Source organism: Neofelis nebulosa, chromosome 4 (assembly GCF_028018385.1).
Source record: "Neofelis nebulosa isolate mNeoNeb1 chromosome 4, mNeoNeb1.pri, whole genome shotgun sequence".
Lineage (NCBI taxonomy): Eukaryota > Metazoa > Chordata > Mammalia > Carnivora > Felidae > Neofelis > Neofelis nebulosa.
Window position 1 is genome coordinate 81,648,297 of NC_080785.1, and position 17,687 is coordinate 81,665,983.

General features: G+C 36.1%; 1 non-coding gene across 1 annotated transcript; it reads left to right on the plus strand.

Annotated features, from left to right (window-relative positions):
- Positions 1-16,508: 16,508 nt before the first annotated feature.
- On the plus strand, positions 16,509-16,615 carry LOC131511151 (U6 spliceosomal RNA). The gene has a single exon (XR_009261357.1). It is a non-coding gene; the product is annotated as a U6 spliceosomal RNA (small nuclear RNA).
- Positions 16,616-17,687: the final 1,072 nt, after the last annotated feature.

Consider the following 17,687-nt stretch of genomic DNA (forward strand, 5'->3'; position numbering starts at 1 on the left):
GGAATATGTTACCCCAAATGCAAAGAGGCCCACTAGGCATTGTGCCTCTTTTTTGTTTATAGTAGAAGCCAGTTACAATAATTTACCCTTTATTTTACGAGGGATATCTTGATATGCCCTATACCACTGAACCTTAGGAATTTCACTTAGGTAGAAGTCAATGAATTTTTAATTTATTTCCCACTCTTTGACATACAAATGTTCAGCCAATAAGTCCAGAATAGTTGCTACTTCTTGCTAAGTCCAATCAATATAACATCTATGTAATTAGTGTGACATCTTGTGGAAGGGAGAGGCAATCAAGATCCCCTGAAAACTAAATTATAAACAAGAGCTGGAGAGTTGATACACCCCTGAAGTAGGACGTGAAGGTGTTTTGCTAGCCTAGTCAGCTGAAAGCAAACTGTTATAGTGGTCTATACCAGCAGATACTGAGAAAAAAAGCATTTGCTCAATCATGGCTACATAGCAGACACCAGGGGATGTGTTAATTTGCTCAAGCAATGGTAATGTTTGGTACAGAACTGCAATAGAAGTCAACATGTGGTTAAGCTTTTGATAATCTACTGTCATTCTCCAAGATCTGTTTTTCTTCACTGGCCAACTAGGTGAGTTGAACGGGGATGTGGTAGAAATCACAATCCTTGCACCCACCAAGCCCATGATGATGACCCTAAATTGTGCAATCCCTCCATGAATGTGATATGGCTTTTAGTTTACAATTTTCATAGGTAGGACAACTCTAGTGGCTTCCACTTTGCCTTTCCTATTATAATAGCCCTTACTCCATATTGGTTCTCCAGGTCAGGCAACCAATATAGGGATTCTGCTAGTTGCTGAGTATCCCTTTTCTAATGATGCATTCCAGAACTGGAGAAATGATCAGAAGATGGGTTTGCAGACCCACTGAAACTACTTTGAGACAGACCTGAGCTAAAACTCCATTGATCACCTGACCTCCATAAGCCCCTATTCCTATTTATTTGTGGAACACTGTGACATTTTGGGTTTCCTCAAATTAGTGTTAGTTCAGAGCCAGTGTCCAGAAATCCCCCCCCAAATTTGATTATTTCCTTTTCACCAATGCCAGTCACTCTTGAAAATTCCAAAGCTCCCTTCTTGGAAGAATGAATGAAAAATAAACAACATATATTTTTTGGCAGTATAGCCAAATCCTTATTCAAGAGGACCTAGTCTCCCATTCATTCAAGGTATTCTGGGTCTGAAAACTGGCTCAAATCTTAGAATAGCTTGAGAAGTTTTAACTCTTCTTTCCTCTCTTCTGGGACAGGGATGTAGAGAAGGAAAGAAGGAAATAATGGAGGGAGGGAGGCAGGAGAGATATGGAGGAAGGAAGGAAGGAAGGAAGGAAGGAAGGAAGGAAGGAAGGAAGGAAGGAAGGAAGGAAGGAAGGAAGGGAGTGCTTAGAGCACTGTAGTAAACAAATGAAATCTGGTACAGACCAAACATGTAGCCTCTGATTGGCCTATTTGTGTGTGTGTGTGTGTGTGTGTGTGTGTGTGTGTGTGTATTTTCACTTTAAAAAAAAAAAAAAGGCTCCCCTCTAGGTGTGGAGCCCAACACAAGGCTTGAACTCCCATCCCAGAGATGAAGATCTGAACTGAGATCAGGAGTCAAACATTTAATGAACTGAGCCACCCAGGTGCCCCCTGATTGGCCTGTTAAAATGTAGCTAGAATTTGAGAATATCTTTTCAGGATATCAATATTTTTCTGAACACACACACGTAAGCATTCATTATTTTTGTCAAGAGTGAAATGCTACAATAATTAATCATGATTGTGAAAGATATTGACATATATAAACCGAAATAGTAAGTTTTTAATAGATAAGAAATCCTAGAAATATTAAAAGGCCAGGGACCCCTGGGTGGCTCAGTTGGTTAAGTGTCCACCTCTTGATTTTGGCTTAGGTCCTCATCTCACCATTTGAATTTGAGCCCCACACGGGGCTCTGTGTTGTCAGAAAAGAGCCTACTTGGTATTCTCTCTCTCCCCTCTCTCTCTGCCCCTCCCTGGCTTGCTCACTCTCTCTCAATAATAAATAAATAAACTTAAAAAAAAGAAATATTATAAGACCTAATGCATTAACTAGGTCATTTTAAGAACAATATTCTATCCTTTTTAAGGTAATACATTTTCATGACAATATAAAAGACAAAATTGTAAAAAGTAATTGTATGATAGTTTTGTAATGTAATTGTAATAATTATATAATAGTTTTAATCTTTATAAAATTGTGTGTATTTTAACATTTTAACATTAACAAGCAGGGTTTAATTTTTTAATGATAGTATTTAATTTTTAGTTATTTCATGTAATTTAGGTCGTGTGATTTCAAGAAAAAAAAAACGCTAAACCTATTTGGTTATTCTTCTCATAATGATAAATTAAAAACATAGTGTCAACATAAACATAAATATTCAGTAGGATGAAAAAAATCCAAGGTCATATACATTTAATCTTTGATAAATCAGTTTTGATCCTGACATGATAAAGAACACAATGTTTGAAGAAACAAGGAAAGTACAAGAGAAAAGTATGCACCTATAGCACATTTTGTTTTCCTCATCAAAAGTTCAGAATAATAAAGTTACAAGATGATTCAAGAGGACAGTTCCTCATAATTTTCTGTCTGTGAAGGTAGCATTTTAAATAAAAAGCTGGTCAAAGTGATTGCTATAGTCTGCCAACCATTTTAAACATTACAAGTCAATATAGTCTTGAGATTTTCTCACGTATGACTCCTTGGTTTAAAACTCCTTCTGGAAAACATGCTGTTGAAAAACATTTCCCTGAATTATATACCACAGTGCACAAAAAAATCTTAAGGATATTATTAAATGTGCTGTTTCAAAGTAACTGCATATTTTTTAAGTTTATTTATTTTTATTTTGAGAGAGAGAGAGAGAGAGAGAGAGAGAGAGAGAGAGAGAACAAGCAGGGGAGGGGCAGAGAGGAGGAGAGACAGGGGCAGAGAGGAGGAGAGACAGAATCCCAAGCAGGCTGGTCACCATCAGCACAGAGCAGGATGCAGGGCTTGTGACATCATGACCTGAGCCAAGATCAAGAGTCAGACGCTTGAACCACTGAGCCATTCAGGCACCCTGAAAGTAACTTCATATTTCATACTTTAGTATTAGTGTATAACTCAGGCATATTATAGCAGTTAAATTTTTTGAAAAATTTATAGTTTTCAATGAAAAATTAAGTCTTTAGGAAATACATTTCTGTTTAATAATTGAATAATAATATTGTATTATTTTACATAAAAATCAGCATTTCTTCTTGAATACCAGAAACTCATTCTATATGTTGATTCTTTTTTTATAATTCATACTTCTAGCCATATTTGATTTTAAGTAACCTAACCCTTTACTATTGAGTAACATGTGTATTTAGTTCCCCTCATGATACTTTCAATTAGCCAAAGTGTCAAATAAGCCAGAATATGCTTTTTATTGAAAAAGACAAGAACTTTAACAGGAAATCCAAGAACCAGAGTGTAATACTTCCTATGTTATTAGAATTAGGAATTGATGGAATTATGATCAATTTTGAACCACCAAAAAGTGAACATTTCAGAGCGTAAAAAGTGGCTCTAATGAAAAAAAGTACAGACATTATAAGCATTAATACAAAGGAATCACACATGTATACAAAAGGATATATGAGAAAGAAATTTACTGGAACTTAACCACAACAAAGAGATTTTGAAGAGTCATATGGAAGAAGTTTTTGATATATTAGACCTTAAAGCCTTCCTGAAGGAAGATGGAGACTCCTTTGTGGAATTCTAAATGAAAAAGTAGACCAGAATTTATCTTTCAGACTTAAAACGCGTGTAGTGTCAGGAACTGAACAGACGACCTTTCTGTTCTATGATTCCATTATTTGAAAGGTTTGTTGAAATCCCAGCCCTTAGATTGCTTTCTGGTGCTTGTCTCCTGTTAAGTCCCATAGGTATATTTCCCTCTCAGGCACCAGCCCACTTACAGCAAAGCAGTCATGGGAGTTGCCAACTCATCAAAAGAGGGTCTAGTCCAGCATTAACCTAATTATATACCGCAACCACTTTCTTATGCATCTGGGAGTAACTCCTTGGCTTGGAGCCAGTATCGCTGGGATTTGATTTTCAAGTGGCATAACTGGTTACTTTAAAATGTTTACCTCTTGAATGCTAGAGATGGAATGTCATCATCACAACAGAGCATATTCACAATGGTATCAAAAGCTTGTGCTCATGTTAGCCAGCATGGTTTTGCCAATGGCCAGAGAGCCCTGGATCTCTGGTTTCCCCGGACTCATATTTTCTCAGTAATGGTGTAGTATCTTGTTCATTATGATTCACTCTGAGATGATGAAGTCATTATGTGCCTTGCTTTTTTCTTTCAGAGTATTGGTAAGCATTTTTTAAGGAAAATTTTATACAAACCTTTGAAATTTCTGGCAAGGAAATTAGGCAGACATCTGGAAAAGAAGCAGCATTGCTTATTGCCGTCCAAACTGTATTTTAGCTTCATGTCTATACTTTTTTCAAAAGACAATATACAAGTTCCTCTTAGCCATGAGCCTTTCTTGAGCAAAAGTGTCTGAATAGTCCAGGGGTTGTCTTCGGTATCTTAGAAAAAGAGGTTTAAATTTGTATTCCATGCCTCCATTTCAGTGGTGTAGAGCTGTCACATGTATTAAATCAATACCATTTACTGTTGGAAGGAAAATATAATCTGCACCCAATAAGTAGAAACATAAATACAGCATCGCAAGGAAGTTAGTCAATAAGTGCTTTCTTCTCCATCTGTTGCTGCTGAGTTTGGCTGGTTTCCCCTTATGGTGGTTTGTAGTCTCTGTCTTCTGATATGTTCCCCTTGGTGGAGGCTTTATGAAGTGGTTTCCTGAGCTGTTATAAGAGTCTTTTCCACACTCATTGAGTGGCTGCCTTGATTGATCTTAACAGCACCTTCGAAAATTCTGGTGGAAATCTTTTCTTAGTTGAGGTTTTTAGATATTGGCTATATAACTGAATAAGGAGTTCCATATTTCAAAGTAGTATGTTTGGAAGGGTGCCCAGAGTAAAGAAAACATTAATAGGCATAAAAAGCTAGCATATGGATACTATAAGAGGTATAATGGAAAATGTCCAAATAAAGTAGTGGAACCTTCCAATCAAAGGGTGTGAGGGGCAGTAAGGAAAATATGTTCTCTCTTATGTTTCTGCCAAAATGTGAGGACAATACAACCTATAGAGTAAATTCAGCAGATGCTGGAAATTGCAAAAAGGAACACTAGCTGCAGCTAGCTTTGTTTAAAATAACATACTATTTATGTCGTATTCTAATGCAATTATATTTGATGCTAATTGATCTATTTTACTTATTTGGTCTCTTAAGTTCACCTTAAATTAATATAATTAGCTTGTACCAAATTGTTCACACAGAAAAAATGAAACACTGAGAATTATTTCCTGAGAAAGGCCAATCTGAGGGGCACCTGGGTGGCTTAGCTGTTAAGCGTCCAACTTCAGCTCTGGTCGTGATCTCGCGTTTTGTGGGTTCGAGTTCTGCATAGGGCTCTGTGCTGACAGCTCAGACCCTGGAGCCTGCTTCAGATTCTGTGTCCCCCTCTCTCTCTGCCCTTCCCCTGCTCACATTCTGTCTCTCTGTCTCTCTCTCTCTCAAAAATAAACATTAAAAATTTTTTTAAAAGATCTATAATACAGTAATCTCCCTTTTCCATAGGAGATATGTCCCAAGCCCCCTAATGGATATCTGAATCTATGGATAGTAATAAGCCCTGTATATATATATATATATATAGTATTTTTATATAGTATGTATATATAGTATTTTTATATAGTACATATATAGTATTTTTATAGTATATATATATAGTATTTTATAGTATATATAGTATTTTATAGTATATATAGTATTCTATAGTATATATATATAGTATTTTTATTATATATAGTATTTTTATAGTACATATATAGTATTTTATAGTACATATATAGTATTTTTATAGTACATATATATATATATATATATATATATATATAGTATTTTTTCCTATAAGTACATACTTATGATCATGTTTAATTTATAAATTAAACACAATAAGAGATTAATGACAACGATAAAATAGAACACTTATAACAATATACTCTAATAAAAGTTATGTGAATGTGTGTGTGTGTCTCTCTCAAATATCTTATTGTACAATACTTACTCTTCCTCTCCTTGTAATGATGTGAGATGATGTGAAAAGCTTACGTGATGAGATGAAGTAAGGTGAATGGTGTCGGTCTTGTGTTAGGCTCCTATTGAGAAGCATCTGTTTCCAGATCATGGTTGAATGGGTAACTGAAACTGTGGAAAAGGGGAACTACTGTAAATCCTGAACACAGTCAGTTGACAATTGTCTTTAAGTTCCAATTATGCACCTAGATATATATATGAGTCACATAGGTGGGGAAGAAGGCATAATTGCTTCTTTTTTAGGAGTTTAAAAGCTAGTTACAAACGATGGCTGGCAACATTTTCTTTGTCCACACCAGGACAGTTATTTCAAGGTTTTTGATTATAAATATTTTTTTGTTCCCAAATTCCAAGGAACCCTTATTTTGAGTCCTGAATACAAATGTTAAATTAGTTTTATTTGATGCACAGAGCTTTAGGTAGGGGTTGTCATGCGTTGCATAAGATTCGAAGACTCTTTTGATGGTAGAACATAACACCCTAACACCCAGATGGATGAAAAGCAGGACCATTTGTTACTTACAGTGCCAAACTAGAGAAGGCTGCCAGGCAAGGCTGAAAGGGAGTTGCCCCCAGGGAAAGAGCAACAGCAAGCTGGAACTCTAAAAGGCAGTTTTTGTACGGCAAGCAGGGTGGGAACAGCAAGGTTTTTCAAGTTCCCTGCAGATTGGTTAAACTGAATCCTTGGGCAGGCTCTGAGGCGCAGGGGCTGTCTCAGTTGTGTCTTTCTGGCGCTGGGATGATTAGGGCTGATTCGTAGGGGCTTAGAGTAGGAGGGCTCACCAAGGGAAGTAGTCAGGTATGTACTTAATTAGCTTCTCAAGAAAAGGAACTTATTGGACTCTAGTCAGGGACTCAAAACCGGGTCAACACAGCACAAGTAAAAAAGAACACTGTATTACATAGTGATACAGATCCAGGCTATAAAATATTATTTATAATTTATTCAGCAATTTAGTATTCATATTTGTGATATATATTTAATGAACACACATTATGTGTTGATCCCATGATAGACACTGAGAAAAGAAGGGTGAATAAGAGGCTTCTATCTAGTTCAGTGACAGACAAAACAATGATAATGTTAAAAATGTAAGAGAGTCATAACAGAAGGTACTGTTGGAACACGAATGTAGGTGTCACTTTCACAGTCCAGACGCTCACAGAAAGCTTGCAGACATAGGATGCATTATGAAAAAAGACACAGAAGCAAGATATTAGCAAACAGCCTAGCATACCTTCCACACTTAGTATTCATTTGTATTTTCCCTTGCAGGTCAACATCAGTGCTGTTGAATCCCAATTGCACATATTTGACTATCTGGACATGATATATAAGCATGATGATTACATGGCCAGAAGGACTTATCATAATAAGGAATAGGCTTAGAATCCCATTCTTTTGAAATGAATGCATACTCTTCTCTTGGACAACTGGACATTTGGGCCCTCCCCTTAGACCTGAGCTTTACGGTGGCTATAACTGGGATGGAGCTTTGCATGACAGGAGTGAAGCAAAGGCAAGGGGTAAGATGAAGTTGTAGCCTTAGGCAGAGACATAAATGAGTTCTCAAAATGTTAAATGTTAAACCCAAGGAAAAGTCAGGGACCAAATTCAAGGTTTAGTGACACTTAGGGGGAGTAGGTTAACTCCTGGAATGCAGCCTAGAAATACACCCTGAACAAGGACTGGGGAGGAAAGATGTCGTGAACCTTGTTGACTTAATCTGTGGGTAAGGAGGGAGCACTTCAGGACTCAATGTGTGAATGGTGGAGTGTTCACTTAGAAAAATCAAGCCATTCTGTGTGTCATTAACATAGGTCTATCCTGGAGGAAACACATTGGGATACTCAATTTTTATGTAGCAGTAAATTATATAATACTCTCTCATTTTCATATTAATAGAATTAACTTTATGATATCAATCAAGAACGCATATAGAATTAAACCTTCATAATTTAAATGAATTATTGGTATTCAAGGTCAATAAAAGTTGTTAGGTGTAGCTTTAGAGCTCCTACTATAGGGAGGCTCATAATATAGTTTAGAAAAAAATATATAACCTGCTTATAATCTCATTGAGATATGGCAAACCAGCATAGCCAAAGAAACATACAAATTGTTCCAGAGGTACACACCGTTTATGTGAAATAGTTGACGTCTTGGGTTATCGCTGAAGATACAGACCGTGATTTTGCAGGACTGGCACCCTACATGTGTAATCTTCGTTTCTGAACCAAGCCCTGAACCGTTGGTAACAGGCCTCCAAATTTACCTTGTCCAATTCAAACTGACTTCATCACTATTCTCCTGTTCAGATTTCCCCTTGTTGACTAAAATATGCCTTTTTAGAATTGGCTTATCTATAATTGGCTTATCTAAGTCAGTATTGGAACAAGATATAGTCATTGAATTTGGTTTTTTGTTTCACAGTGCATACACACACTGATTTTACTCATTCATACTGATCTCTTCCAGTCCAACTTCACTATTATTTTCATGGCATTGACTTGTGGACACTTGTCCTCAGAATGTTGACTAATCACTTCCTAGTTTTGCCAGTGAAGACATTTCTGCACTCCCATATTATTCTTATACAAGTAGTAAACACTTCAGTGGATTTTATTTCATTCTCTTATTGGATAACCTGCCTTCTGACAAACTTGGCCTATCACATCTATTGTGATAGCTGACACATTTGGACTCATTTCTACCATTTTTATTTTATACTTTTAATGTGTCACTTTTCTGTTTCCATTTTTCGTATATTTTCCTTTTTTGACATGAAGATTGCCTTTTCCTTTTAATTTTTCCCCACTGGATAGAAGTATTTTGAAATTTTATTAGATATAATTAACAATTTATAAAATTATTCTGTATCTCAATCCCCTCCCAAATGATACAAGGCACTTAGAACATATAAATTCTGATCTCCTCTTTCCTGATTTATATCCCATTATTATATAAAATTTTACTTACGTTTTTGTTAAATATACAGTTAGCCTATACTATTTTTACTATATATAGAGAACACATATTGCAATTTACTCACATATTTACTTATTTCTTTGCTCATTATTCCTTTCTGTGTGTTATGTCTCTTTTCCTCTTCCTTACGTATATCTGGTAGAAATTCTTTTATTGCAGATCTGATAATGTAAATTCTAATTTTAACATTTATTCATTTTGGTTTTTATTTTCATTTGGCCTCAATGTTTTTATTGTTGTTGTTTTTATTGCTTATTCTTATTCATCCCCAAAATTTCTTTTTTTATTATCCTGGTAATGAATTAAAAGTATTTGTATTTTCAATGATTCAGTATCTCATTATTTTATTTTCAGAGGGCTATTCAGATATCCAGACCACGTGCTTCAGGGCAATAGATATCACAGAGGGTTTTGATTTGGAAGACTGTACAGGAAATGGGAGAAAAATAAGTAAGACCTAAGGAAGGGAAATCTACATAGGAGACTGAGAGCAATTCAAGGACTAAGTGTCTCAAAAGGGGGTGGGGACTTGGAAGAAAAACCGTATGAATGTTTTTATACTATAATAAGGATTTTGAATCAAGGTCACTGATATTGACACATTAAGAGTTACTATTATTACCACTTGATTAATAATCCCGCTAATATAATGTTTTAAAAACAAATGGAGTTCCATATTTTTTGTCAACATAAGTCTACAACTGGTAGCTCTCTCACTGTTAATACCTTTAACTTATAAATTCTCTATTTGGAAAATAGACACAAAATAGTAACTTACTAAAGATAAAACAGGACTGTAGCCTTCCTGTAATATGTAGAATAAAAATATGTGTGTGTTTAAAAGTCCCTTTCCAGGGCACCTGGATGGCTCAGTTGGTTAAGTGGCCAACTCTGGATTTCGGCTTAGCTCATGATCTTAGGGATGTGAGATCTAGTCCTGCATTGGACTTTGTGCTGACAGCCCCAGAACCTGCTTGGGATTCTCCCTCTCTCCCTTTCTCTGTGCCCCCAGCCCGCGCATGCACATACTCACTCTCTCTCAAAATAAATAAATAAACAGTAAAAAAAATCCTTTTCCATCTGGTTTAGACTCCTTATTCCAGATCCATTACATCTGGTCATCAACTTTGACCCAGGGATGGGATTTAAAAGTCACCCCACCATCTGGCATTCTTTTTAACCTTGCTCCTGAGATGAGGTTTCAGAGAAGCTCATACCGTAACAACAACATGGGACTCTGAGGCTGCCAATTTTCGGCATAGCTCATTACTCAAAATGTTCCTCATAACTCATCTCTATAGACTCCTTTATACCAATCATGCAAATGAGTAGTCTCTCTCCTATCATTCAAATGACTTAAAGGAAGGTACATCATTTTACTTGCCTTTTTCACTTCAGTATCCAGTAGGATTGAGCAGGGTGTTTTGCAAAGGCACACTGAATGAATAAACCAATTAATAACTTGATTCCTCCTCTTTGGAAATACCCCATCTACCCCTTTCTTTTAGCTCTGTTTCTTGTCCTCTGAGTTACACTTTAAGTGATAGCATAGGCTCTAGCACTTACCTACTGAAAGATTAGTGTCTGAAATGTGCTAGCTATTGGGTATGGCAGTATGTTTGCAAATACAAATATAACGTTCTTCTCTTTGTAAATAAGTTGAGTGCAATGTAAATGCAGATGCATTGCATTTTGTTGAATTCTACTTTCATAAAATATAATAGATGTAACTATTACTCTCTTTAAATTCTATTTTTTTTTTTCAACGTTTATTTATTTTTGGGACAGAGAGAGACAGAGCATGAACGGGGGAGGGACAGAGAGAGAGGGAGACACAGAATCGGAAACAGGCTCCAGGCTCCGAGCCATCAGCCCAGAGCCTGACGCGGGGCTCGAACTCACGGACCGCGAGATCGTGACCTGGCTGAAGTCGGACGCTTAACCGACTGCGCCACCCAGGCGCCCCTCTCTTTAAATTCTAAAGATCACACTCCTTACAGAAGTATAAAATGTACAGTAACCTAGAGACATCAAGATAATTAATTAGTTCCTAAAATAACTCACTTGCTACAAAAAACAAACAAACAAACAAACAAACAAACAAACAACATTATTTCTACTATGAAATTAGAAACAGCAACAAAAACAACACAACTGGATTTTGAGGGGGGAGTTTTGGTCAAAAACACTTAATTCAGTGACCTTGGAACAGCATTCTATAAACTTACTACTGTTTATCAGAATGCAATTTATCATTGACTGGAGAAGCCAAAAAAGAGGCCAATAAAAACAAAACAAAACAAACAAAACAACAAAAACAAAAACCAACCAAAAACCAAAAAACAAACAAAATCCTCATATGACAAGATAATTTAGCTGGAGTTTAGAAACCATCTGTTTGGTTTCAAATATTTATAATTGATGTGATTTTATTTTATCTATGTAGAGCAAAATATGATGTTTCACTTAATAAGATTAGGCTTTTACAAAAGTGAAAGAAAAGTCTCATCTCTGTTATCTCTACTTGAGTTACTATCATCACTTGTAAATATAAGGTTTCCCGGACATCTGTTTCATGATCCTCCTCCCAAGGATGACTAGCTAAAGAATTTAAATGTCATGATGGCTCCAAACCAGCTGCCATGCTTAAAGAGCCCTTCCTGGAAAGAGTTTAGTGAACAGGCATGAAGAATGCCCTTCTTGGAAATAAGATTGGAGGCACCAAAGAGTGTTTTTTCCCAGCAATTTAGCTGTCATGTATCCTCAAATTCAACACTAATCCAAAAAAGACCTTCCTCTTGATTTGTACTTGTGATATAAACATTTATATAAAACCAAGATTTGAGGGAAATCAAGGGTTGCCATGATGTGAATTATCCCAATGGAAAAGATTATTCTGCATTCATAATTTATATGCATAATTGACACATATTTTACTCATGTCTACTGTTTTTGTAAAATAGACAACTAAGGTTTTATAAAGAAAATGAGGTGTGCTTTCTTTTTAAATATTGTCCAGTGTCCTCCCTTCATCTGTATTTTCTTTCCACCTAAGAATATGTTAGGTACACGCAGAAATGTAGAACCTGTGATACATGCGGATCTATGATGGCAAAATTCATACTGAAACTCGGCTCATCAAAAAGCTTCATTTCCCTGACTACGGTAAAATATTTAACTGATAAAAACATACAATTCTCATTTAAATGGAGTGTCATATATTCAATTATTTCTTATTCTTCTTATGTAAGATAGCTGAAAATAATATAATTTAATTGAAAATAAATTTATAAAAAAGGAAATGCTAGATAGTTTAATCCCCTCCCTTAAAAACCTAGATGTATTCTGAACTGCCAATCAAGATGAGAATAGAACGTTAGGAGCAAAGATGTAGATGGCAAATGCAGTGACGTAGCCCTGAGAGTGACACATTTCATAGGATAAATAGAGCAAAGGTTTTGGATGAATCTTGATTTAGCAGATAGAATTTTTCCAATGGACCAATATTCAGTAAAGGTGACAGAAGTTTATTGATGAGGCTCATGTTAGATGTTATATATTCTTCTTTGTAGAAAAGCCAAAAAATGTGATTGAATATGTTTAATTAGTTTTCAAACTCTAAGGAACTAATATACTTCCAAGATAATTGATTAGTAGTAATAGTAGTTTTAATGATAGCTATCATGGTAATTGTACTATAGTAATAATAGTAATAGTGGATCTTTACTAAGCACCTATTATGCCTAATATATACAGCAACCTATATGTGTTAAGAAATTTACATGAATTAAGCACATGACCCGAGACCTTAATGCTTAGATGAGGTGGAGCTAGACTGAGAACCTAACCGAGCTAACTCCTGAGCCTGCGTTATTGCCTAGTATGCTCTGCGCCTCCATCTGTATCACCGTATCACCACATGGGGGATGAGAGCACAGAGAAGGTATAAACGAAGTCTTTAGAAATAATACATTTAAAATTATGTTTTATAATTATTTTTTAATTACTTTTAAGTTACCATTATGTAGGTTATTGATATTTTCAAGTGGAGAAAAAGATGAGTTAAGGAAAAATAAGTGGTCTAGGCAAGCAATAGACACAAAGATAGCAATTTAAAAATTTTTTTTTTTTAACGTTTATTTATTTTTGAGACAGAGAGAGACAGAGCATGAACGGGGGAGGGTCAGAGAGAGGGAGACACAGAATCGGAAGCAGGCTCCAGGCTCTGAGCTGTCAGCACAGAGCCCGACGCAGGGCTCGAACTCACGGACCGCGAGATCATGACCTGAACCGAAGTCGGCCGCTTAACCGCCGGAGCCACCCAGGCGCCCCAAAGATAGCAATTTTAAAACCATTTAAATGTTGCGCTAAATTAGCCTAACCTGAAAAGCTTCTAAAAGGAGAGCAATAAAAGAAAACCAGAAAAGAAAGAAAATAGACTCGTATTCCATTATGCAGTGAACAAGGGCAAATGCTCTCTTTGAATTGATGGCAGTGTTGTACCAGTCATGTTAGTGCACATGCCTGCCTCACTCAGGGCCTGTTACAGAGCATTTACCCCATGCAGACTTTCTGGAATTGGCTGCCCTGGTGTGACATGAGTCCAGAGCCCTGAACATTGCTGCTTGCATTGGGATAGGCACACAACCCATAGGTAGAGGGATTCATATGGTGAACTGAACCAATCAGATGTTTTCCTTTAAGAACTTCAAGAACATAGATTATAGTCAATCGACATTGGATGCTAGCCAAATGACATATTTTGCAGTTAAAGCTACAAGCTTTGAGTTATTTAAGGGTAACAAGTAAGCAGAGGAAGCCATTTTACTGACCAAAACGGGCAAGTATGTAGCACATAAGCAGAGAGGCAGAAATAGGAGACGTGTAAGCTCTGAGAGACAGAGATAAAGTTCAGTTACTCCCAGCTTTCCAGGTTCTGTGAGACCAGATTCTCCTTATGTTCATTTCTCAAAGTCTCTGAGTCTGGGTTTATTTCACAACACTTCCTTACATGATCTTTGTTTAAGTGACTCATGAATCCTTGAAATTAAAATGACCTTGACTGGAACAAAATAAGAGTAGTATACCCATTCCCACTTTCTTATTTGAAGATGTTAACTTGGTTTAGAATGAATGAAGGGCATGTGAGAAATGGTAAAGTCTGGCTTTATGTGAAACTGTTTGTTTTTTGTTTTTGTTTCTTGTTTGTTTTATGACTGCACAAACAGAAGAGAATTGGCTTCCTGGAGCTAACTCCAATGAGATATTTCCTAAACCAGGCCCCCTTGTTCAGTAGCTAAAACGGGAAGGAACCTCAGCTTCTGATCAAAAGAATAACCAGAAAGGAGAAGATGAAGGAATTGAGAAATTCCAGGTTTCACAATAGGAAAAAGTTACATTGAAATTCAGTGCAAATGTATCCAAGTTATTTGGTTTATTTAAAATATATTCTGCAGCGCCTGGGTGGCTCAGTTGGTTAAGCGTCCAACTTCCCAACTTCGGCTCATGTCATGATCCCGTGGTTCGTGAGTTTGAGCCCCACGTTGGGCTCTGTGCTGACAGCTGAGAGCCTGGAGCCTGCTTCGGATTCTGTGTCTCCCTCTCCCTCTCCCTCTACCCCTCCCCTGCTCACGCTCTGTCTCCCTCTGTCTTTCAATAATAAATAAACATTAAAAAAAATTAAATATATTCCATGAAGGTGGTTTTTTTTTTCACCATTAGGGTTAAATTGGTGACATCACAAAAATAATGATACTTTTGTTATTCAGTTCCACAAAGAAAAGAAATTCTATTAAATTTTTTGATTCATTCAACTAACATTTATTGATGTGTCTAACCTCTGGCCTGGTGCCAGAGTTTCAAAGGAAATAAGATAGATCCCTACTATAAAATAGCTTCCAATTTAGAGGACAGAATACTGATTTTGAAGTACAAAAAACATATTAAACTTTTAAACGATGTTTTAAAAGTTAATAATGACTTATTAACATTTTCCAAAAATTAAGAGTTCTAATTTAAGTGCAATATGTTATTTGCTTAACTGATGATGAATTTATCTTTATTAAAACTTATTTGTGAAATACACTACTGATGAACATTAGATTAAAAACAAGTCTGCCTAATGATTTAATCAAATGCTTAATGAAATAATTATGTTTCAATTATGTCATAAAAATTCTATCAGGCAAAAGTAATTTTTAACACATTATTCTCCTATGGCTTCTTATGGGTTGGCTTGTCAAATACATAATTTAAAACTCTTTCTAGAAACTGATGAATTGCATGTTGAATCATATTGTGTAAATTAAGTGTTACTTTAGCATGAGAGAGTAATTCCTTAGACACTTACCAATCCTCACCTCATCACTACTAAACTCAGTGATAATATATAGTAGGTGCTTAATAAAAATTGTTGAAAAAATGAGTAACTCAATCATAGACATTTTAGATTCTATTTTCTATGCTAAGCAATTCTCAAAGTGAAAAAAATAACTTTCCTAAGGGCTAATTATATATTTAGGAAAGTGATACCAATATAAATACTCCATTTTTTTTTTTTTTTACTGTTTGCTTTCTCACTTTGCTTTAGGAAAGTCATAGTTAAAATAATATCACCAACTACAAGGAAACTGTGTAATTTAATATAAATGTATCATTTTGTGCAGTGGCATGAGGAACTATTTCATGGATGACTCTGGTAAAAATTATGGACTCAAACAAAGAATGAATATGCTTTTTTCCCTCTCTGAGGTCAGTTCAAATTAGAAAAGCATTAGTACTTTGAAAGAAAAATAAAGTATACTTGTGGTAAATATTCCTTATATCAAGTAAAAATCCCTTATATCAAGTTAGAATTGTTTAAAAAGAGAATTTTTTAATGTTTATTTACTTATTTTGAGAGAGAGCACAAGCATGAGCTGGGCAGGGGCAGAGAGAGAATCCCAAACAGGCTCCGTGCTGTCAGTGTGCAGAGCCTGATGTGAGGCTCGATCTCACTAACGGCTGAAGACGTACGCTTAACCGACTGAGCAACCCAGGTGCCCCTCAAAAGAGAAATTCTTGCTGTTTAAACATGGATGAGCTGATCAGAGGACATAATTAAAACCAAATGCAAAGAAATTCATTCAGCCTTCCTAAAGGTTGTAGGTTGTTTATGTTTGGGGTGAAAGGAGCGAGATAACTGACAGTTTTGAGTACAAGTGAATTCAGATAATTATATTTATATAGAAAAATAACCTGATAGTGCTCGCTTCGGCAGCACATATACTAAAATTGGAACGATACAGAGAAGATTAGCATGGCCCCTGCGCAAGGATGACACGCAAATTCGTGAAGCGTTCCATATTTTTGCTTTTTGCAGATGACATGATATTATACATGGAAAATCCGATAGACTCCACCAAAAGTCTGCTAGAACTGATACATGAATTCAGCAAAGTTGCAGGATACAAAATCAATGTACAGAAATCAGTTGCATTCTTATACACTAACAATGAAGCAACAGAAAGACAAATAAAAAAACTGATCCCATTCACAATTGCACCAAGAAGCATAAAATACCTAGGAATAAATCTAACCAAAGATGTAAAAGATCTGTATGCTGAAAACTATAGAAAGCTTATGCAGGTAATTGAAGAAGATATAAAGAAATGGAAAGACATTCCGTGCTCATGGATTGGAAGAATAAATATTGTCAAAATGTCAATACTACCCAAAGCTATCTACACATTCAATGCAATCCCAATCAAAATTGCACCAGCATTCTTCTCGAAACTAGAACAAGCAATCCTAAAATTCATATGGAACCACAAAAGGCCCCGAATAGCCAAAGTAATTTTGAAGAAGAAGACCAAAGCAGGAGGCATCACAATCCCAGACTTTAGCCTCTACTACAAAGCTGTCATCATCAAGACAGCATGGTATTGGCATAAAAACAGACACATAGACCAATGGAATCGAATAGAAACCCCAGAACTAGACCCACAAATGTATGGCCAACTCATTTTTGACAAAGCAGGAAAGAACATCCAATGGAAAAAAGACAGTCTCTTTAACAAATGGTGCTGGGAGAACTGGACAGCAACATGCAGAAGGTTGAAACTAGACCACTTTCTCACACCATTCACAAAAATAAACTCAAAATGGATAAAGGACCTGAATGTGAGACAGGAAACCATCAAAACCTTAGAGGAGAAAGCAGGAAAAGACCTCTCTGACCTCAGCCGTAGCAATCTCTTACTCGGCACATCCCCAAAGGCAAGGGAATTAAAAGCAAAAGTGAATTACTGGGACCTTATGAAGATAAAAAGCTTCTGCACAGCAAAGGAAACAACCAACAAAACTAAAAGGCAACCAACGGAATGGGAAAAGATATTTGCAAATGACACATCGGACAAAGGGCTAGTATCCAAAATCTATAAA